The 20,399-nt window shown below is 38.6% G+C and overlaps 2 protein-coding genes across 12 annotated transcripts in view; one reads left to right on the top strand and one right to left on the bottom strand.

Annotated features, from left to right (window-relative positions):
- Positions 1 to 20,399, top strand: part of SDCCAG8 (SHH signaling and ciliogenesis regulator SDCCAG8) — a 147,573-nt gene that overhangs the window by 105,526 nt on the left and 21,648 nt on the right. The window lies entirely within an intron of this gene.
- The window catches only part of AKT3 (AKT serine/threonine kinase 3), a 336,511-nt gene continuing 317,581 nt past the window's right edge, over positions 1,470 to 20,399 (bottom strand). Inside the window, exon 16 of the mRNA XM_050950427.1 lies at positions 1,470 to 7,703. The gene's annotated coding sequence lies outside the window, so the exon portion shown is untranslated. The remainder of the gene's footprint in view (positions 7,704 to 20,399) is intronic.

The raw sequence follows: 20,399 nt of genomic DNA, 5'->3' as shown, positions 1-20,399 counted from the left end.
AAAGAGGAGTCTAATTAAAATGGTTTTGTAACCTTAACTGTTGCTGCCATGAGAGCTATTGTTGTTTGCTGTACCATATTGCAAATGTATTAGTCAGTTTACACAAATACCCATTCATTTAAATATGCATCACAACTGAGCTTTATAAGTAAAATGCACAAGTGAGCTGAAATGAGGCATATGTATCACTGGAAAATGACTTAAAAAGGCTGGACACAAATGGAATTTTCTCATTGACTTTCTCAATGTCATCCCTATGTCAATAAAACCCAGAGAAAATGTGTTTTAAATTTTGCCCTCTTTAAATTTCCATTTGTAATAGCAGTAATACACTTCAGGCAGTGCATTTCTGGGGGATTATTGCATTTCTCAGGTGGCTGAAGTCAGTCACCCTTCAGTCTCATGCCTCACAACACACCCGAGGCGAGCAATAATCCCCAGCAAGGCACTGCTTGTCTTGTCTTATTGCTTAATTATTATACCTATTTAATGCTACTTAGAACATTGTCAGCTGTTGAGAAAAGGTAATTATCACTAGTCAAATGAAAAACACTTTTTTGGCTGCCTTACGGATACACATTTTACTGGTACCTTGATACATAATGAAGCCTGATAGCAAAACTTTTGCTTGTCTCTTCTTCAAGCCACAGCTGTTTCCCTGCTAAATTCATCCCATCTGTTTTCCCTTCCGTAAGTCTGTAGGCAGTATAGCATAAGTACAGAAGCAGTTCAGTGCTATTTTGGATAAACATAACTGAAATTTGAATCTTTGCCATTTGCAATGCACACATTTTGTTTTACTGCTGTAAAGAGAGCTGTCAAAATAAAAACTACATGGATAATTTACTGAAATACAGTTAAATGTAAGGATGATCAAAGGGAAAAAATAAAAATATACCTAGGGTCCATCTTACTGTCTAGATATACGCTGAATCATTGACCTCTTGACACTGAGGAGTCCAGAGCTGCTGGCAGTGAGCACTGAAGAACTCCGAATTAGTGCACAGAATAGGGAAGTTAAAATCCCAGTGTCAAAAGGTTAGCAAATAACATGTAACCATGTGTGATGGCATCATATGTGATATCTGGCTCGCTATAGGACTTCACTTTCTTTTCTCTAAATGGGTTGACTTAACGAACTTCACTGTAGCTCAGTACTTAAGATCAAAATTTCAGAATGTGTCTCATTGCCATTGGAAATGGGAGGTGTCACAGTTCAGGTCAGCTGCACTTGTATTCGCCCTCCATGGTCTAGCAAGGGCACCAACTCTAGGTTCCAAGCTCCTTAGCTATCATCTCTCTTGGCTGGAGAGACACATTTCTCTCCCTTCTGACCAGGGTACTTTCAGGCTGAGTAGTTCTTGTTTACATCATTATTCCCCAAAGGCCAGGCTGCCAAAGCAGGCCTGCTTCGCTTCTCTCCCAGACATAGAAAATGTAATTTTCAACAGTTATAACTTACTACACAGTTCTTTCAAAGCAATCACTTTTATTTTTAAAGTCAAAGCATTACAGAGAAAACACATTTAAAAACAATAAAAACTTAAATTCATGCTAATAAGTTTACCAGAGATCACCCCCTGACTCTAACAAGGGCTCTGGCTGGTGAATAGTTCTTCAGACCCTATCAAGGCATTTTCCTGTGATCATAAGCTCATCACAGCTTCTGCTCAGAACCAGCCCCCAAGTCTTCTGGGGTCTGAGTGGGCCAAAGGCCTTCCAACCCTTCCCTAAGGATGGAGACCTCTTTGCACTAGAGATCCTGTCTGTGTGATGTATCAGAAAGAAGGCCCTGAATCAGTTTTAACTCAAGATTTTTGGTTAAATAGCCTTTCTTTTTTCCTGTTGCTCCCTTGAGAATCCAGTTTGAACCAGTATATGTAATATTCTCTCCAGATGGTAGTAGCTCTCTGGAGGTGTTTTAACTGAGTGAATTTGCCTAATCACCTCACAGTGGTCTTAGTTCCTGGAGAGCTGTGGTTCCCCTCCCCCTTGGAATTACATACAATCCCTCAATAGTAAATACACATTTGCATTTTTAATACCATTAACTCCTAAGATACTTAAACTTAATTCAGCAAGGTTTTTCCAGAATATTGTCTCACCTGTCACAGGAGGCACCACAACTGCCGATGCCAGTGAAGTTAACCATCTCCATCTACCCATTCCTCTTATGTTTGCAGTTTACTAGTTGACACACAAGAATATTAGTTCATGCTTTACATTATATATTAAGTAATGTTTTGCACTCAGTTGTTTATCCTAAATTGGAAGGGAATGGTTTAGTGAGCTAAAGGTTGGGTTTGTCTGTATTTCCTACCAGAGCTTCACATCCCAACAGGGTCTATTCAGCACTTCATCCTTCTGAGCTAGATAAATTAGGTACTATGCACTTCACAGCATGTAGGAGTCTTTCAGACACGACCATTAAAAACAATGTCTTGTCTATTCTACATAAATATTAAAGATCCCAAGATACTTTTTTAAGAGTGGGGGTTTAGCATCATGTCTTGACTCTCTAGTTTCCTCTTCTTGCACAGTTCTGTAGTATGCTACCTATCTCTGACATGGCTGTATTTCATTACTGTGTATCTAGTTTGTGAAGCATTTTTGGAGCTTTTATGAGGAAAGCTGAAGGAAACCTGGAGAACTTTTGTGCAGATAACCCTTAAATTAACTTGATGTGTTATAAGGACAAGTTCATGTTCTCTGAACAGATTGTTGCTTCTAAAACAAAAAGGTAATGCTTCCAAACTCTACAATATGTTAAAAAAAAAATTAAATGGACAAAAATAAATTTGACTTAACCCAGAAAATCCTTTCCTTGAAAATAAAACCAAAATCAATCTTTTAGCTTTAGTGAATTAGTATGAAATGGTGCTGACATGAAATTAATCCAAATGCAAAACCTGGGTGACAGAAAGCACTATTTGTAAGAATGCTGGGGTGACTGACCACTAATAAAATTCAGTTACTAATCATGAAGTAGGGCACAGAAGGGAGGGGGAGGGGGAACAGGATAAAGTCATGAGTTGCCTCCACATATGAAAGTGTATTTTTCCTAGCTGTATTAAATGAAACATAAGTCCTTAGAAATATTACTGGAAAAGGCACCATTGTATGAAGACCTTACATGAAAAACACGCAGTGGGATCTCTTGTAAATATATATAACAGTACTCTATAGCAACTACCCAAAATACTAGATTATCACCATTGTAGAGTACTGTAGTCTTTCATTTAATGAGAATTGGAATAAGATTTATGCAGTAACTATGCATGTAAAATAATAATTATAATTTTGATTAACAATATATACACACATATAAGAATTATTTTGTTTTCAGGAGCCAGAATTTTAGCTTTTAGTCTTCCTGCAAGTAATGAACTCTCTCACACATTCCTGCATAGATAGGACTAGTACAGTGATCCTTAGGCTTAAGTTAAAGGCTTTCTTCAAGCTGATCAGAGTAAGCTTAGCAGAGGCCTCCCTTACCTCTCTGAGGACCAGTTGTTAGTGAGCAATATCAAACACATAAAACCAGTACATCACACACTTCAGCTTGCAAAAGCTTGTGAAGGCCTCAGCTTTGAAGGCCTGGTAGGTGTTGACGGGAAAGCCTACAATGGGAGCTTTTGTCCAACTTGGGTTGTTCATTCTTTATTCAGTCAGCCAATTGGAGAAGGATGCTGCAGGTTGAAAGTGGATGCAGGTTAAACTGGGAAGAGGTTGTGGAATGGTAGCCTGGGCTCAAAGCCACATGTACAAGTTTAGTTGATATTTTTATCATCCTCAGCTCAGGCATTTGTGATGTAGACTCACCCAGACAACTATGAGGCCATCCAAATGCTGCAGTGTAGAAGCCAGTTGCAAGCACCTTGATGAAGCATTTTTTTAAAAAAAAGACAAGGTCAGACATGTAAATTCTATAAGATTCAGGACTTGCCTTTTAAAAATAGTTTTATATTGGCTTGATTAGCTGGTTATATATACATCAACATAAAATATTTACATTTAAAAGAAGAATGTTCAACATCTGAAAAGTGTTTGTATCTACCGACTTTGCTCAATATTTCAACATGCTGCATACGCTTTTTCCTCTCCAAAAGGAGCAATTTATGCAGTCTTCTCTAGTAGAAATTCTAATAGACTCCATTGGAATTATTCAACTGGTAGCTCTTGGTTCCTACTGGAGGACTGGTACCCTTAGGAATAACTAAACCAATAGACCTACTGATCTCTTTCAGAACCTAGTTGTAAGATGCAACCATCCAAAAAAATTCCACTAAGGAACTTGAATTCACACACTCATAGAATTTAGATATACTGAAGTCTCAAACACAAGTGAGTATTGGAAGGAAACAAAACTACAAACAATCGAGCCAAAATGCCTTTAGGGTAAATAAGTTATTTTCCCAAGTACCGTCATTATGAAAAATGTCAGTCTTAATGTTTTATGGTATTCTTTCACACCTCATTTGTGTAATTCAGAGTGCTGGGGCAAGAGTATGCATATCTGCAGATACTGTTTGATCATAAGAACATGTTTACATGGATTTTAGGAGATTTCTTCACAAATCGTTTCATATATTTTCCAGTTTGGGGCTCAGTACAGTGATGGTCCACAGTGAATAAGGAGACTTTCTCATGTTACACTGTAAAGATTAAAAAATCCTAACAATTCTAACTACTGATTCATTTTTGTCATGTGGCAGCTTTTACTTGGCACATGCAGATATTATTGTTCAGGATTTTTCCCCATTCTTTTTGCAGTGGGGGTTTGCCCATTATTCATACAAAAGCCTCTGAGCACATTTTCTATCCAGAGAGGAAAAGGTGGGGTGCAGAATAAGTGAGCAGAGGGACAAAAGGAAGAAAGTAAAGAGGAACAGCTAGTAGGGAAGGAGAGAGTGGCAAAGAGAGGTATATTATAAAGATAAATACATAAAGTGAAAGAATAAAAACTGAGTTTTAATGGTACTATTTTTTTCTGTCCTTTTTCTACTTTAAACTTGGACTCTCCTAATGACCATGTCTCAGAGTAATTTAGACAATGCATCTTTACAAGTGAAGGGATATTTTGTGAACAGTTATACCAATAACAATGCTTTAAAGCTTTCTCTAAAAAGTTTACTGTAAAAGCATTTCTGTAGACTATGTGATGAACAAAATGTTTGCCTCTACCAAGTTCTCAAAGTCACTTATTTGGATACTCAGTCCCTTGTGAGGTGTGTGGTGAGCCCAAACAAGAGCCATTTAAAAACTTTACAGCTTTTGTCACATTTCATTCTATTTTATCTGTCCATATTCTTACCAAAATGACAGCATTTTTAGGTAAGTAGTTAATAGGCTGTTAAATGCGTAGAGATCCTGATGAGTGCCTAGAACACTGTGGTCCAGTAATTAGCTCTAAAAAGGCTCTAATACAGAGAAAAAACAGAAAGAGTGTATACCTGCCATATGTGTCTTTTCTTATTATAAGTGGAAAATATTGCTCATCAGATGTCAAATTCCTAATGAAATAGTTATTAAAATATAGACTCTTCCATCTTGGTAAAAATTGTTCTGGGTTTTGGCAAAATTCATTTGTCTCCACGTTTTCAAATAACTTCCGTTTTCTTTCCCTTTGTGATCTTGCATGGAAATTTTTTTTAATACTATAGCAATTTTTCATATCAAACTGGCAGGTAGTGTTGCAATCAGTTGTTTACATAATCAATGGGTTAACAGTAAATATATCAGTTATGCTCCATAGACTTGTAATAGGATATTGGTCCCAAGAAGTTCATAATCTAAGCATCAAAACCTGCTCCACATACATGAGGGCCCACTCCTAAGTTTTTATGTAAGGAAAGCAACATTTTTCCATCTCTGTATAATAACATAAGCTGTACTCCCAAGCGGAGGCCTTGTACAAGCCCACTTATGTCCCATTTCAGTGCTCTTTGAGGGATAAAGTAATGCATGGGTATTGTATTGCCCTGTGTGCAGGGGTGAATTTTACATTTAGTGAATAAATGGTGCGTATGTGTTTAGCTTGTTAAGTTGTAAGATGTAAAATAACATTGCTATTGTCACTTGGAAGATGAGAACAATTAATTTATTTCTAAAAATCAACCTTATGAAAGCCGGAATCTGATTAGTTGATGATAGTTCCATTGGTGCAGGTAATTCCATTCAATATTACAGTTGGTATGTTACATATCCACTCATCTAAGGGCAGTAGCCTGTCATCGCTAGTATCTGAGTATGTGGGATGCATGCATACCCAGTCTTGCATTGTTTTTGTATAATACATATGCCCAGTGTTGAAAAATGTCAAAAGTTGCCTTTTGCAAAGTATGAATTACACTCATCCCACTAGGACATTTCATGGGTGAAATGTTATGTTTGTAAACTAGAGGGACAAGGTGGATGAGGTAATATCTTTTACTGGACCAACTTCTGTTGGTGAGAGAAACAAGCTTTTGAGCTTACACAGAGCTGAAGGAGAGACAACCTCTTCCACCAAAAGAAGTTGGTCCTATAAAAGATATTACCTCACCCACCTTCTCTCTAATATCCTGGGATCAACACGACTCCAACAACATTGCATACACTTGTAAACTGTAACTTTTGGTTTGCTCATTTGTAATATATTCTCTCTCCTGCTGCCCAAGCTCTGAGTGTGCTCAAGTATGGGAAGCAGTTTGGTCTTTGTAAAAACATATTTTGTCCCCATCCTTTGAAAAGTTGTGTAAGTTCCCTTGCTTGTACATTGACTAGTTTATATGAATGACAGCTCTGAATAAAAAAAGCCCTGGATCCAAATACATTCGAGTTTTGTAAAATTCTGGGTAGTTCAGGCCTCTTTCTAGTTTATATTTTCTTTTTCAGTTGCAGAAATAAACTTGCCCTGATTCCTACCATATGCTGTGAAAGAGCATGGATTAAACACACGGGTTGTTGTCCAATGTGATTTCACAGAATTATCCCCATTTATCATTTTAATTGTGAATGAAGAAGGAATTTTCATTTAATTTGCATTTGGGACCTTTGTGCTGGGCGGAGACCTTCCCCTAAATCCTCTGTGGCTCATCAGGGGGCTGAGAGCCTAGGAGCTCCTTTGCTGCCCTTATGTCTTAGCTGCATCTCTCTGAGATGGGGAAGTTTTTGCCTTTCGGTGCCTTCTGTGACTGGGCACTTTCAGCAAAGTCAAGATGGGAGTTAGGCAGCACCTTGAGTGTTAGCACATCTTTGTCCCCTGTTGTAGCATCTATTTTGTCCTTGCATTTGGTGCTGTTGAAGCTTGTTATTCCACAGCTCAGAGGTCCTGCTACATTTGGATCCCTTCACCAGTTTGAATCCCATAGAACATTGGGGTCTTGCCACTCTGAGAGTGGGCATGCGAATTCTGTATGCACCTGGCTATTTTCAGAAGCCTCCAGGCTTTTGATGAGCAGCAAAGAGTCCTGTGCATGTGTCAGATGCATGCGTCACCCACGAAAGCTCATGCTCCAAAACGTCTGTTAGTCTATAAGGTGCCACAGTACTCTTTGCTGCTTTTACAGATCCAGATTAACACGGCTACCCCTGTGATACAGGCTTTTGATGTGTTAGGATCATAGAAAGCTTTGGCATCTTCTCTCCAGGTGTTGTGTTTAACTGATCCCAGTGCTCTGTGGGGCGGGATCTGCAATCAGTGCTGTTCAGGGCTCCCAGTCCTGTGTGCAGAAAGAAAAGGGTTCAGTGCTGTGTTATTCCTGTAGTTAGATTTTAAGTGGAGGATTTTGTATCTAGGAGGTTTACTGGTTTTAAAAAGAAAATAATAATTTCCCATACTGACTATCCCACTGTATGAGACCCATTTTGCTATTTCCTTTCTCAAGACAATGGTAGTATCTTTGATATTGTTGTGTGTGGGGTACATGTTGACTCCTTAGCCTTTGATCCAGAAAACCCTGTCCAAGATTATTGTGCTCTAATACAAATGAGATGGATGGCTACTCACAGATGCAAGTCAGTGTAAAGCATTAGACCTATTTTCCTGTGCAGAGTGATAGTGAGTCTCCTGCCTATAGCATGCTCAATCCTTTGTTCACAAAGCTGCAGTTTAATAGAAGGAGGCAAAGCATGGATGCAGAGTGCACAGGTCCAGTCCTCAACATGGTAATATGGTACATATTCACACTTCCCTCTTGAGCCTTAATCGTGCTAGGTAGCAGGGGTAATTTAATAACCAAGGTTGAATTCCCTTCCAAGTCCTGTCCTACTCATTGCTTTTTAACTTATGCTTTTGAACAAGATTCTGTGCTATCCAGGATCAAGCCTTTAATGATTACTGTAGAATTGTACCAGGGGTCTAAATGTTCATATCAAGCTGTATGATAAATAAGAGACAATTCAGATAAAGGAATATCATGCTCATGGATGCCTGAAATCAGATTTACTATGGTAGTTGAACTGGTCATGCTACAGTGAGATTCTGGAGTTTTAATATAGTGTGTTGCGGGAGAAAAGAGCCTCTTCCCTGATGAGGTACCACAAAATGTAAGGGTGTTTTAAACAGAATAAACAGGAAAATCTCCTATGAGAGATGCAGCTTTTTTTTTTCTCCAAAAAATGAGTCAGGGGGCCTTAAAAAGGGAGACAATAGTTCTGACATCAGTGAGTTAAAGAACAGACTTTAGAATCTGGATAGAAAACTGTCCCAGATTCTAACATTCCTTTGAGATGACATTAGAAACTAAGGTAGACTTAGCATGAGAAACAATGCTTTTATTGAAGAGATTGCTTTTGTTAGGCACATATGTGAACCATAAATCCAGACTCTCAGTGCATCCGGTCACATATATTCATGTCAGCATCTAAACAGAGATCTCCAAATGTTCAAACATCCCTTTCAGATCAGAGTTTTATTTTGGAAGTCTACTTTGTCCAATTAATTTTGATTACAATGATGTTCTGTTGGAAAAAGATGTCCGAAAACAGCAATTCTACTTACAAAGATGTAAAAACTGTGTGTGTGTGCGTGTGTGCGCGCAGCATACAGTTATACTTTACAAACATACATAAATGTGTACATCACTATTCTGTAAGCAGTAATACAGCAAGGAATATGCTGCTCTGATGTGTTATGCATGTTTTGGGTGTATTTCTAACCCTAAAATTGAAGCTTGAATGCCTCTAGTCATCTGAGAAATGTATATAAAAATAAAGATTTGACACCCAATACACCTCTATGTACTATATTATTTTTGCTCTTAGAACTTTAAATGTTTGTTATAGATTTTCAACCAGGACTAGTATTGTTTTATATTTGCATAGATCGGAGTGCACCTTAGCCTGGTGAAATTATGCAGATACAAAAAAGTTCCAGGACCACAGCAGTTTTAAAAATTCAGAATTTTAAAACCACAAAACTGATTTTCTTTAAATGTAGTTAGATTTTTCTTTAGCATTTTATTCATATTTTCTGTGATCTCATTAATAAAGAACATGTATTAATTAAATGACGAGCTTTTGACAATACAAAAAGCAGTAAGAAACAAACTTGTTAGGCTAAATCAGGGGTCGGCAAATTTTCAGAAGTGGTGTGCCGAGTCTTCATTTATTCACTCTAATTTAAGGTTTCATGTGCCAGTAATACATTTTAATGTTTTTAGAAGGTCTCTTTCTATAAGTCTGTAATATATAACTAAACTATTGTTGTATGTAAAGTAAATAAGGTTTTTAAAATTTTTAAGAAACTTGATTTAAAATTTAAATTAAAATGCAGAGCGCCCCAGATCGGTAGGCAGGACCCGGGCAGTGTGAGTGCCACTGAAAATCAGTTTGTGTGCCGCCTTTGGCACACGTGCCATAGGTTGCTTACCCCTGTAGTAGGTACACAGAGTCCACTTACTCCTGCATGCCAAAGTTTAGGATCCTGGTAGCCTGTTCTTACTCTGCCTTATGTTCCTGCATGGCTATGCAGTCCTGGATATAATTTAGTCCTAAATTCTGAATAAAATAAATCTCATGTAGATTCCACAGAACCAGATTGAGACTTGAATATTTCAATTGACCAAAAAATAGTTTCTGATGTTACTGTACAAGGTATTTATATGTGCACAGGAATACGCTTATTCAGCTGTTCTTGGAGTTTTAAATGGAGCTTGATCTGAGGGACACTATGCAGCAATAGGAAGGATCAGGGAATCCCTCTTTAGCTTCTTCATCCATAGGAACTACAGTCACAGTGGGCGTTAAATACTTATCCAAACTACTTCAGTTTTCTTACATTTTGTAAGAGGCATCTTAAAATATGAATATAAAATTATTAAAGAGAATAAAGTATGATAGTCCTCTTCAAGTATAACCAAACACCTGATTATCACCCATTTCTCTGAAATAACCTAATGAACAAATATTATTTAATAGGTATTAAAAAAGTCTGTAAATATCCACTATAAGCAATCTGTTCAGGGCGTGTTGTGCCATTGGGAAGGAGAAAGGTAAAAGCTCTCTCCACCACTAACCATATATAAACAAAAAATGGGGAAATTACCACCTAAAATTAGGTAGTTGGGTGTGTTCTTCAGCTAAGCAGCTGAAATGTAGCTTAAGGGGCAATGAGATGCATGAGACAAGCCAAATTTGAGGGGAAATAGTTTTAAGTTATGAACATCAAAAACTAGCAAGCTTTGAGAGAGATGCATCTAACTAGGTGAACACATATAAATACCTTTAAGTACAAACCTGTCGACAACAAAATTGTCTACTGCACTTGTTCTCCATGTAATTACTGTATCACCACAGCTGGTAAATCAAACCCTATTAAACTCAACCCAAAGTTGCTGCGTCTCACTGAGTACATTGTACAAACCAAAATTTAGGTTTTGAACTTCAGCTGTAGCTGTGTCTTCTTTTTTAAAAACTGCTTAAATTTCAAAGAGGGAATGTGGAGTTTTGAGAGGATTTTTTTCAACCTCAACTCAAAAATAAGCAAAGAAATTTTGATTAAACCTAAGATGAAAAACATTCACCATGATGTAGAGATCGTGCCTAAAAGTGAGTTGTTTCAAAAGAGGTGAATTATAACGAAAACTGCAGCAGGCACTTTGGGCTACCACTCTTTATCGGAACTATTCCCTTGGGGGGGAGGATGCTAACTAAACATCACCCTGTTGTTTGTGAGGAGCCTCCCTTTTGATAGGTTCAAACACAATGATCTGTGTGTGATTATATTTAAACAGTACATGGTTAGTGCACATACACACACATATGCATACATATAATATAATGCTTGGTGCTTGAGACAATGGATTTGTCCCTACTCGTGAAAGCAGTGAATTTTGTGGAGGCTGGAGGAGAGAGGGAATTCTTTACAGATAATGTACTGTTGTTCTTACAGAAAAAATGTGCACTTGTGCCTGGTGTTTCCCATTATTATTCTCTGCTTTTTTCTGTACGGACACATACGTTAACCATACGTGAGACTAACATTGTGGGAAGATCTCTGTGTGGTACATACCACTTGTATTTCTGTATGTTATTTTACTGATGAATAAAAAGTTGAATATGGAAATATATAGTGATTGTGGAATACAAGTGCTGGATATCTAAGCATTCACACTCTCATGGCACAGTCCTTCCTTTCTGTAGCTATAAGTTTCCTCTCTCCCTGTCCTTTATCAACTGAGCATCATTACTGATCACTAGGTATAAATTGTGTGCACTATACGGGCATTTATTTGTAGTTTTAAAAATTCCAGATTAAACTGGTTTTGTTACTGTTAATTGTCTATAAATTACAAATGGTCAGAATTATAACTCACCATAACCAGCACTTCTTTTTGCAGCCTGTCTTTCTGGCGGCTGGATTCCAAAGAGGCAGCCTGGATGCCTACATGCCAGTGCAACCAGGATTTCAACAGTGTCAATAATCTTTGTTCATCATACCAAAAAGCAGAGTGTCAGTGTACTCATGCAGATTCATTAGCATACAGATTCACTGTGCTTGCTAACAAAGCATGCTTTGGTATATTCTAGTTTCCCAGTATGTTTGTCTGATTTACCTCTGACAAAGGCAGTCATAGAAAACTCTGTCCCCTCTTCAGTGAATCAATAACCCATGAAATAAATCTTAGAAATTAGTATCTGAAGTGGCAATAATTTAAGTAATTCAAAAGCAATAATCATTTTTGTCAGTGTGCCTTTCATTCCTTCTGTTTTTCTGCTCTATTTGAGATCACTGATTGGCAAATGATTTACTGCAACTATAATTTTTTTTTTAAGTATCTAGGGCTAAATAATTCCTCTTCTCTTTAAATGCACTTTATCTGGGTATAGTGTTAAATAATTATTGCTCTCTCTTTTGTATGTGGGGAGGAGGGGAGTTGGAGGAGAGAAGTAGCGTACAAGCAGATGTGCTGCTAGATCTACAGGCTTCTGCCAACCATATGGCATCTTAAAGAAAGATGGTTGGAGCGTCTGGATTAGCAAAGAGTCGGGATGGAAAGCCATGTGTCGTGTTGGTACAGGCAGTTGTTTTATCTCTCTGTAAAAGGCTTCAGGAGATTGTGTAATGGAACAAATGGTACTGCAAGCCTAGTAACAGCCTTACCGCTGCTGGAGAGGCAATTGGCCCCCAGGCGGGTACTGCTTGCTTGTTGTGGTGTGTGGGTTTTTTCTCCTCCATTATGTATTCTCCTTTTCATGTACTGGAAACTTGGAGACTTTGAACTTTTTAGCTAATAAGTCGGCTGCTGGGTTTTTAATTTAATTTTATTTTTAATAATGAAATCAGACAGCTCGCCTCTGCTTGAAATGAGGAGTTTGTGCCCTTCTGCAGATTTGCTACATCCTTGTTGAATGCGCTGAGAATTGAACCATTGTCTTTGTGGCTGTTCCCCAGATGTTGGGGGGGAAACTTCCTTCTCCAAGTTTGCTTTTATTAAAAACAAGTTTAGTGGCTAACGTAGTGCTTTGTGGCTGTAATATACCAACTTGGAATTCACATTCTGTTTGACAGATTGCTCTTTTTGCGGTCAGGGGGCCTGCTTCCATTAAGGTTAATGTCAGAACTGCTGCCTTTAAGGGTGCAGGATCGAGCTTATGGTGACATTTGCTCTTATACACACCTTAAAGGAGTCTTCCATAGAGCACATCCCAGCTCATGTTCTGTGTGGTTGAAAGAGCTGTTGTTTTAATCATTACAGCTCTACATACAACTACAGAGAACTCCTATATCACGTACAGTTTTAATCGCATCATATCCTGTGGACTTCTAAATATTCCTATATATGGAAGAGACCATGTCTCTAAGAATTGCATTTACAGTTCTAGTATGTCACTGATGTTGTTGTTATTTTCAAAGAGAGCTACAAATCTGAGTTGGGAGGAGAAGAGATGCACCTAAAACAGTAACCATCAGGATTATTTCATTTGGAGAGGTTCTCTTACGTATATTGTGGTCACACATCATAATTTCTTATATAAGAATAGAACATGAGCACATAAATATCCATCGGTAAATAAAGTCCTCATTGAGCAGATAGCATTCTTGTTGTATAAACTAGAAACAAACTATTAACTATGGATTGCTCAGTAGCCTATGGTTCCTCACTGGGAAGGTTTTATCTGAAGTTGAGGCACATGATTTAGAAACTTTGGTCAAATGTATCCTAAAAATTATCATTTAAATGATAAACTTTAATTAGTGTTTTATAAATGAATTAGAAAGGTGAGAGGGTGTGTTTTTGGGGGGGAGGGGCTTGGGTAGGGCTCAAAAAAACTGCTGACTGGGGAGCTCAGGAAACAGAAGCCCTCTGTTCATCTTCAAACAGTTACAGCATAGGGACTAGCGGTGCATGTTTCTCCCCTAGCCTCTCCACATACACCACAACCTGCGTGTGTGCTTCAACACTGAGCTGCAGCAGCCACCCTTAGGGGTGAGAGTTGAGTTCATTTTTCAGGTTCATTCAGTGTTTGTCTTAACTGAGACTTCCAACAGTAGTGCCATGTGTGATATGAAGTCTATCAATACATTTCATGTGGACACCACACAGCCATTACAGTCACTCCTGACTGGGATTGGAATTAAACTATTGACCTTCAGGTGAAAGGAACTCTGACCCCAGTGCCAATTACCTGTCCCTTCAAATCCTCTAAAACCATTTTTGTTCTCCAGTATTAATCATATGAGCCACTCAGAACTGCCTATTCAGAAGAACTCAGATTTGGCAATGAATTTTGGTGCTGTAAAAAGAAAATTGTATGAATCTGCTCAGACTTCCCAATAATGAATTATGAAAAAGGTACATTGATGATGCAACAGTGTGACAAGAAACTGAACCTGGAAGTCTGTGTCTGATTAGCATCAGGCGACCTGTTTCTGTCTCTGCCTGTTTCTCAATTTTTTTTTTGCATACGTATATGGTTTTTAACTTTTCTTAGAAGGACAAAGATCAACTCAAGTGACATTAGCTGCCTTTTTAAACAATTAGGCCAAACCCAGCTAACTGTCCTCTTCCATTGCAAATATTAAGGTCAGTGAGATTACTTGTGTGGGTGAGGGGAACAAGATTTGGCCCTTTAAATAACATCAGGTTTCTTGTGTTACCCATTGCAGTAATTGTTTCTTATCTGCTTGTCCCTTTAGTGCGATTCTGGCTTTATTAAGAAAAATAAAACAATGAAGTTAATTTGTGGGAGAGGTTATTATAAAAAGAGAATTTTCTTGACAAAACTAAATTAGCTCTTGTTATAATTTAGCAATAAAATATACTGTTCTCTTTATAGTTTGCTTGAATTTATATCAACAATGTGATTAGTGAAAACGTCTACTATAGCTCTTAGAAATAAAAGCCCAGTGGTCTCGCCTAACTTTTTAGCAAAGATCAAGTGCAGAAGAGAGAGGGATGCATGTATTAGTGGTGCAAAGCTCTCAGCACTTCATGTGCCCCATGGAGCGTTTATGTGAGGGAAATGTGGGCGAATCAGCCATGCAGGGATGCCTGTACACTCTATATGCTACAAGCAGGGTCTCTGCCAGTCCCTAATGTGTGAGGCCGTCACAAGGGTGAGCGAGGAGCCATAGGGCTCACTTTCATAAAGGTCCAATGTTTTAACACCTCATGCTACTAGCACAGAGCAGCTATAGCTGCTATCCCAGCCCATAGGTGGGTATATACTCTCTAGGGGGAAAAAGCAGAGGTTGGCTTCACAGCTGATCCTACCCATTGGCTGTGGTTTGGGTGGGTGGATTTCACCTCTAAATTCCACCAGGTGCAGTGGACTTCTCTCTATTACAAAAATATCAGTTACGGTTGTGTTGAGATTTGCATTTAAAGCAGGACTAAAATTCCTGTTTCACACTTAATGATTTAATTATGTGTTTAGGTTTGATACAGTAAATTCAGCGAACAATTGAGTTCAGCTATCTATATATACTGACTTCTGCACAGAATCGTTTTAGAAACGCTTCCACTCCGAGATGTTGCCCTGTTTTCCTTCACTGCTAAGCATCCACAATCCCCACAAACTTCGCACACACAGTCTGATAACATCTCAGACGTAGACCACTTACAACTGAACAGAGAATTATCCCTTCCTTCCACAATAGTCAGTTTGAGCTACACAAAGGTTAGCTGAGCAGACTGTACAGATACCATTAGATTCTTCCATTTGCTGACCTGTGGTTTATGCAGCTTTCTGCCTTCCACTGCTCCCACTCCAGGCCCTCCCCAGTGCAAACCCTTCTTTATTCTCATGTCCCTTCCACACACCTGTAGTCTCCTATACCCCTGACATCCCCAAACATTCCCTTTTAATGGGCATTTTTCCTGGCATCTGGAGTACTGAGGGGGACAAAATCCACCTGAGGGGAACATGGAGGCAATCTGGGCTGGACGTGGACAGGAACAGAGATCTGTGTTGGGATATGAGGGGCAGCTCTGTTGGGGAAGGTGGTTGAGTGGGAGGGGAAGGGAGTTATGTGAGTGTCACTTCTCTGTATTAGTCATTAAAACACATGAGTTCCAGGGTAAGCTGCTTGGTCAAGATGAGGCTGTGGGTGCATGTGGGCTGTAGGTGGTGGGCTGGGAGGTGGTTGTGTCAATTCTGCCTAATTATTTCAATAAAATAAAATGGAAACATTTGAAATGTTTAGTTTTTATATTTTCAGAATATGCCATTTTCTGTTTGAAATGTTTAAATTTATCCTTTATTTTTAAATAAAACACTTAAAAGTAATTTCGTCTAAATAAAACACTTTGTTTGATCCAAAATGAATATTTTTTCTTTTTCTTTGCTAAAAACTTCAAATAAAAAATGAATTTTAGTAGGGCTGTTGATTAATCACAGTTAACTCACTCAAATAACTTAAATAATCGCAATGAATCAGTTTTAATTGCACTGTTAAACACTTGAATGCCAATTGAAACTTATTACATATTTTGGACGTTTTTCTAAATTTTCATATATATTGTATATTATGTTATACTTGAAATCAAAGTGTGTATTTTTATTACAAATATTTGCACTGTTAAAATGATTAACAAAAGAAATAGTATTTTTCAATTCACCTCATACAGATATTGTAGTGCAATCTCTTTGTCATGAAAATGCAACTTACAAATGTAGATTTTTGTTGTTGTTGTTGTTGTATAACTGCACTAAAAAACAAAACAATATAAAACTTTGGAGCCTACAAGTCCACTCAATCCTACTTCTTGTTCAACCAATCGCTAAGACAAACAAGTTCGTTTATATTTTCAGGAGATAATGCTGCCCTCCTTTAATTTACATCACCCAGAAAGTGAGAACAGACATTCACATGGTACTTTTGTAGCCGGCGTTGCAAGGTACTTCCGTGCCAGATATGCTAAATATTTGTATTCTCCTTCTGTGCTTTGGCCACCATTCCTGAGGACATGCTTCCATGCATTAATTAAATTTGTGACACATTTCTCCCCCAAGGAGTTCAATGTCTCCTGCTCTGTTTTACCTGCATTCTGCCATATATTTAATGTTAAAGCAGTCTCAGATGATGATCCAGCACATGTTGTTAGTTTTAAGAACACTTTTTCATTGCAAATTTGACAAAATACAAAGAAGGTACCCATATGAGATTTCTAAAGATGGCTGCAGAACTCAAAGCAAGATTTAAAAATCTGAAGTGCCTTCTGAAATCTGAGAGGGATGAGGTGTGGAGCTTGCTTTCAGAAGTCTTAAAAGAGCAGTAGTTCAATGCGGAAACTGTAGAACCTGAACCACCAAAAAAGAAAATCAACCTTCTGCTGGTGACATCTGACTCAGAAAATGAAAATGCATTGGTCTGCATTGCTTTGGATTGTTATCAAGCAGAACCCGTCATCAGCATGGACGCATGTCCCCTGGAATAGTGGTTGAAGCATGAAGGAACATATGAATCTTGAGTGAATCTGGCATGCAAGTATCTTGCAACGCCAGCTACAACAGTGCCATGTGAATACTTGTTCTCTTTCACGTGACATTGTAAACAAGAAGCGAGCAGCATTATCTCCTGCAAATGTAAACAAACTTGTTTGTCTGAGCGATTGGCTGAACAAGAAATAGGACTGAGTGGACTTGCAAGGTCTAAAATTTTACATTGTGTTTCTGAGTGCAGGTTTTTTGGTACATAATTCTACATTTGTAAGCTCAACTTTCATGATAGAGATTGCACTACAATATTTGTATTAGGTGATGTGACAGACCCAGGCCAGTGGGGTGCAGGAGTCTGGTAGAGGGCAAATATACTGGTCACTGGGTGAGTAGTTTTCTGTTCCCTGAGTGACCAGAGCAGGGTCTGCACTAGAGTAGTCAGGAACTTGCTAGAAGCAATTAAGGCAAACAGGCTGATTAGAACACCTGCAGCCAATCAAGGCAGGCTAATCAGGGCACCTGGGTTTTAAAAGGAGCTCTCTCCAGTCAGATGGGGGGGAGCCAGAGGAGAGGAAGTGCGTGTGAGGAGCTGGGAGCAAGAGACACAAGGAGCTGAGACTGAGAGGGTGTGCTGCTGGAGGACTAAGGAGTACAAGCGTTATCAGACACCAGGAGGAAGGTCCTGTGGTGAGGATAAAGAAGGTGTTTGGAGGAGGCCATGGGGAAGTAGCCCAGGGAGGTGTAGCTGTGACACAGCTGTTACAGGAGGCACTGTAGACAGCTGCAATCAACAGGGCCCTGGGCTGGAACCCGGAGTAGAGGGTAGGCCCCGGTTCCCCCCAAACCTCCCAACTCCTGATCAGACAAAGGAGGAGTTGATCCAGACTGTGGGGAGAGATCACTGAGGTGAGCAAATCTGTCAATAAGCACAGGACCCACCAAGGTAGAGGAGGAACTTTGTCACAGTGAATTGAAAAACTTTTTTTTACAGTGCAAATAGTTTTAATCAAAGATAAATATAAAGTGGGCACTGTACACTTGTGTTGTAACTGAAATTAATATATTTGAAAATGTAGAAAACCTCCAAAAATATTTAAATAAATGGTATTCTATTATTGTTTAACAGTGTGATTAATCGTGATTAATTTTTTTAATCTCTTGATAGCTCTAGTTTTTAGTTTTTGGTTGAACCATATATTTTAATTCCCAAGGAACTGAAAAGCCATTAATCATCCAGCTCTAAATCAGGGTAGAGAAGATAAACTGATGAGTGGAGTGTATATGGAGTAATGAATGGTTTAACTGCTTATTTCCTTGATATTAATCACTTTCACTCATGGGCTATGTAATGTTGCCAGCTGAGCTCTAAGTAAAAGGTTTGTTTGTTTGTTAATTTGTTTTGTTTGTTTAGAGAGACTATGTAATTATTAAATCAGGAGATCTATTGCAGACAACCAAATTAGGCCTGATCTACCAAATCTTTATTCACATGAGTAGTCACATTCTAAGTCAATGAGAGTGTCTGTACTGCAACTGGGAGGTGATTTCCAGCCCAAATAAATTGACTCGTGCTAGCTCTGCTCAAGCTAACTTGCTAAAAGTAGTAGCGTGGACATTGTGGCATGGCCAGCAGCTTGGGCTAGTCACTCAAGTCCAAGCCCACCCACACCCCTAGGTCTGAGCTTGAGGACTAGCCCAAGCTACTGTCTGCGTCACAACATCCAGACCACTATTTTTAGTGGGCTGGCTCAAGTCTGTCTGGGGCAGGGAATCAGATCTCCCAGCTGCAGCATAGACATACCCTGAGGCTACTTACGTTAGCAAGGACTATTCATGGGTGTAATGATTTGCAGGATCGGACCCATAAGGAGTAAGTGAACAAATATAAAAATACCTTTTTATGACGTAATAATGTTACTTTCTGTAATTGTTTTGCCAGTTGTAGTTTAGTTTTGATTTGATATTTCATAGTATCTGGGTAAATATGGTATATTTTGAAAGTCTTATTTCTACTCAAATGTTTTTTGTTTTTATTTGCTAAGGCCCAGATTTTTAGAGGTATTTAACACCTCCCTGATTTAGGAATCTAAATTCTGTCAACTGTTGCTGCGATTTAGACGCTTAAGTTCCTAACCCACTTTTGAAAATGAGATTTAGGCTCCTAAATCAGTTAGGCATTAGAACACTGAGCACAGCAATTCTTAAATACTTTTAAATATCTGGGCCTAAGTCCTTGCTCCTGCACATGGTACCAAGTGAGTAGTCCCATGGAAGTCCTTGTTGTAAGCATATGTGCAGAAGTGTTTGCAAGATTGGGCCTTAGTATGGTAATTTGTAGTGGGTGTCCCAGTCATTAACGAGAATCTGCAAAGTTTTAGTATGTGTGTGAGGGGGTGGGGGGCGGAATAGCTATAAATACAGAACAAGTTGTAGAGATATGAAGGCTATTGTATATATTGCCAGCGACTACAATCCTTCTACAAGAGTTTGGGCTGAGTAAGGGCTTCAGGATTGAACCCAAAGTTTCTCTGAGTGTCAGTGTTAGAAATTACTGAAGCAGTTGTAGCTAAACTGCACCATCTTTCCTACTAGCATTTTTTAAAATTAAGACAGCAACCAAAAAAGTAAAGGAACAGAAGTTGATGCTTTTATCAACTTTTTTGCTTTAAATGTCTGATGTCAGTTTGGGCCCACATGTACATTATGCACATGCCATCGAATAAACAGAGTAAAGAATTATCTTTTAATTCTGTGCAGCATGCTCAAACACCACATGCACTGTCTGCTACATGTCACTTCGTAGGAGGTTCATGCTGGGAGTTTCTTTTTAAAGGCAAATGTTTCTGAAGGGAAGGGTTTAGATTGGGCAGATTGCATTAGTAAATCTCACTGTCTCTGAATAGAATTCATATAATTATTATTCTGTGCAGCCTCAAACTGGTACTTAATAAAGGTTCAAGTATGTCTGGGAATTGGAGGTATAAGAGGGAAATTGAGATCTGCAGCAGAAACAATGCCTTCAAAGGGGAAAC

Source organism: Gopherus flavomarginatus, chromosome 4, assembly GCF_025201925.1.
Source record: "Gopherus flavomarginatus isolate rGopFla2 chromosome 4, rGopFla2.mat.asm, whole genome shotgun sequence".
Lineage (NCBI taxonomy): Eukaryota > Metazoa > Chordata > Testudines > Testudinidae > Gopherus > Gopherus flavomarginatus.
This window is presented reverse-complemented; position numbering and strand designations above follow the sequence as displayed.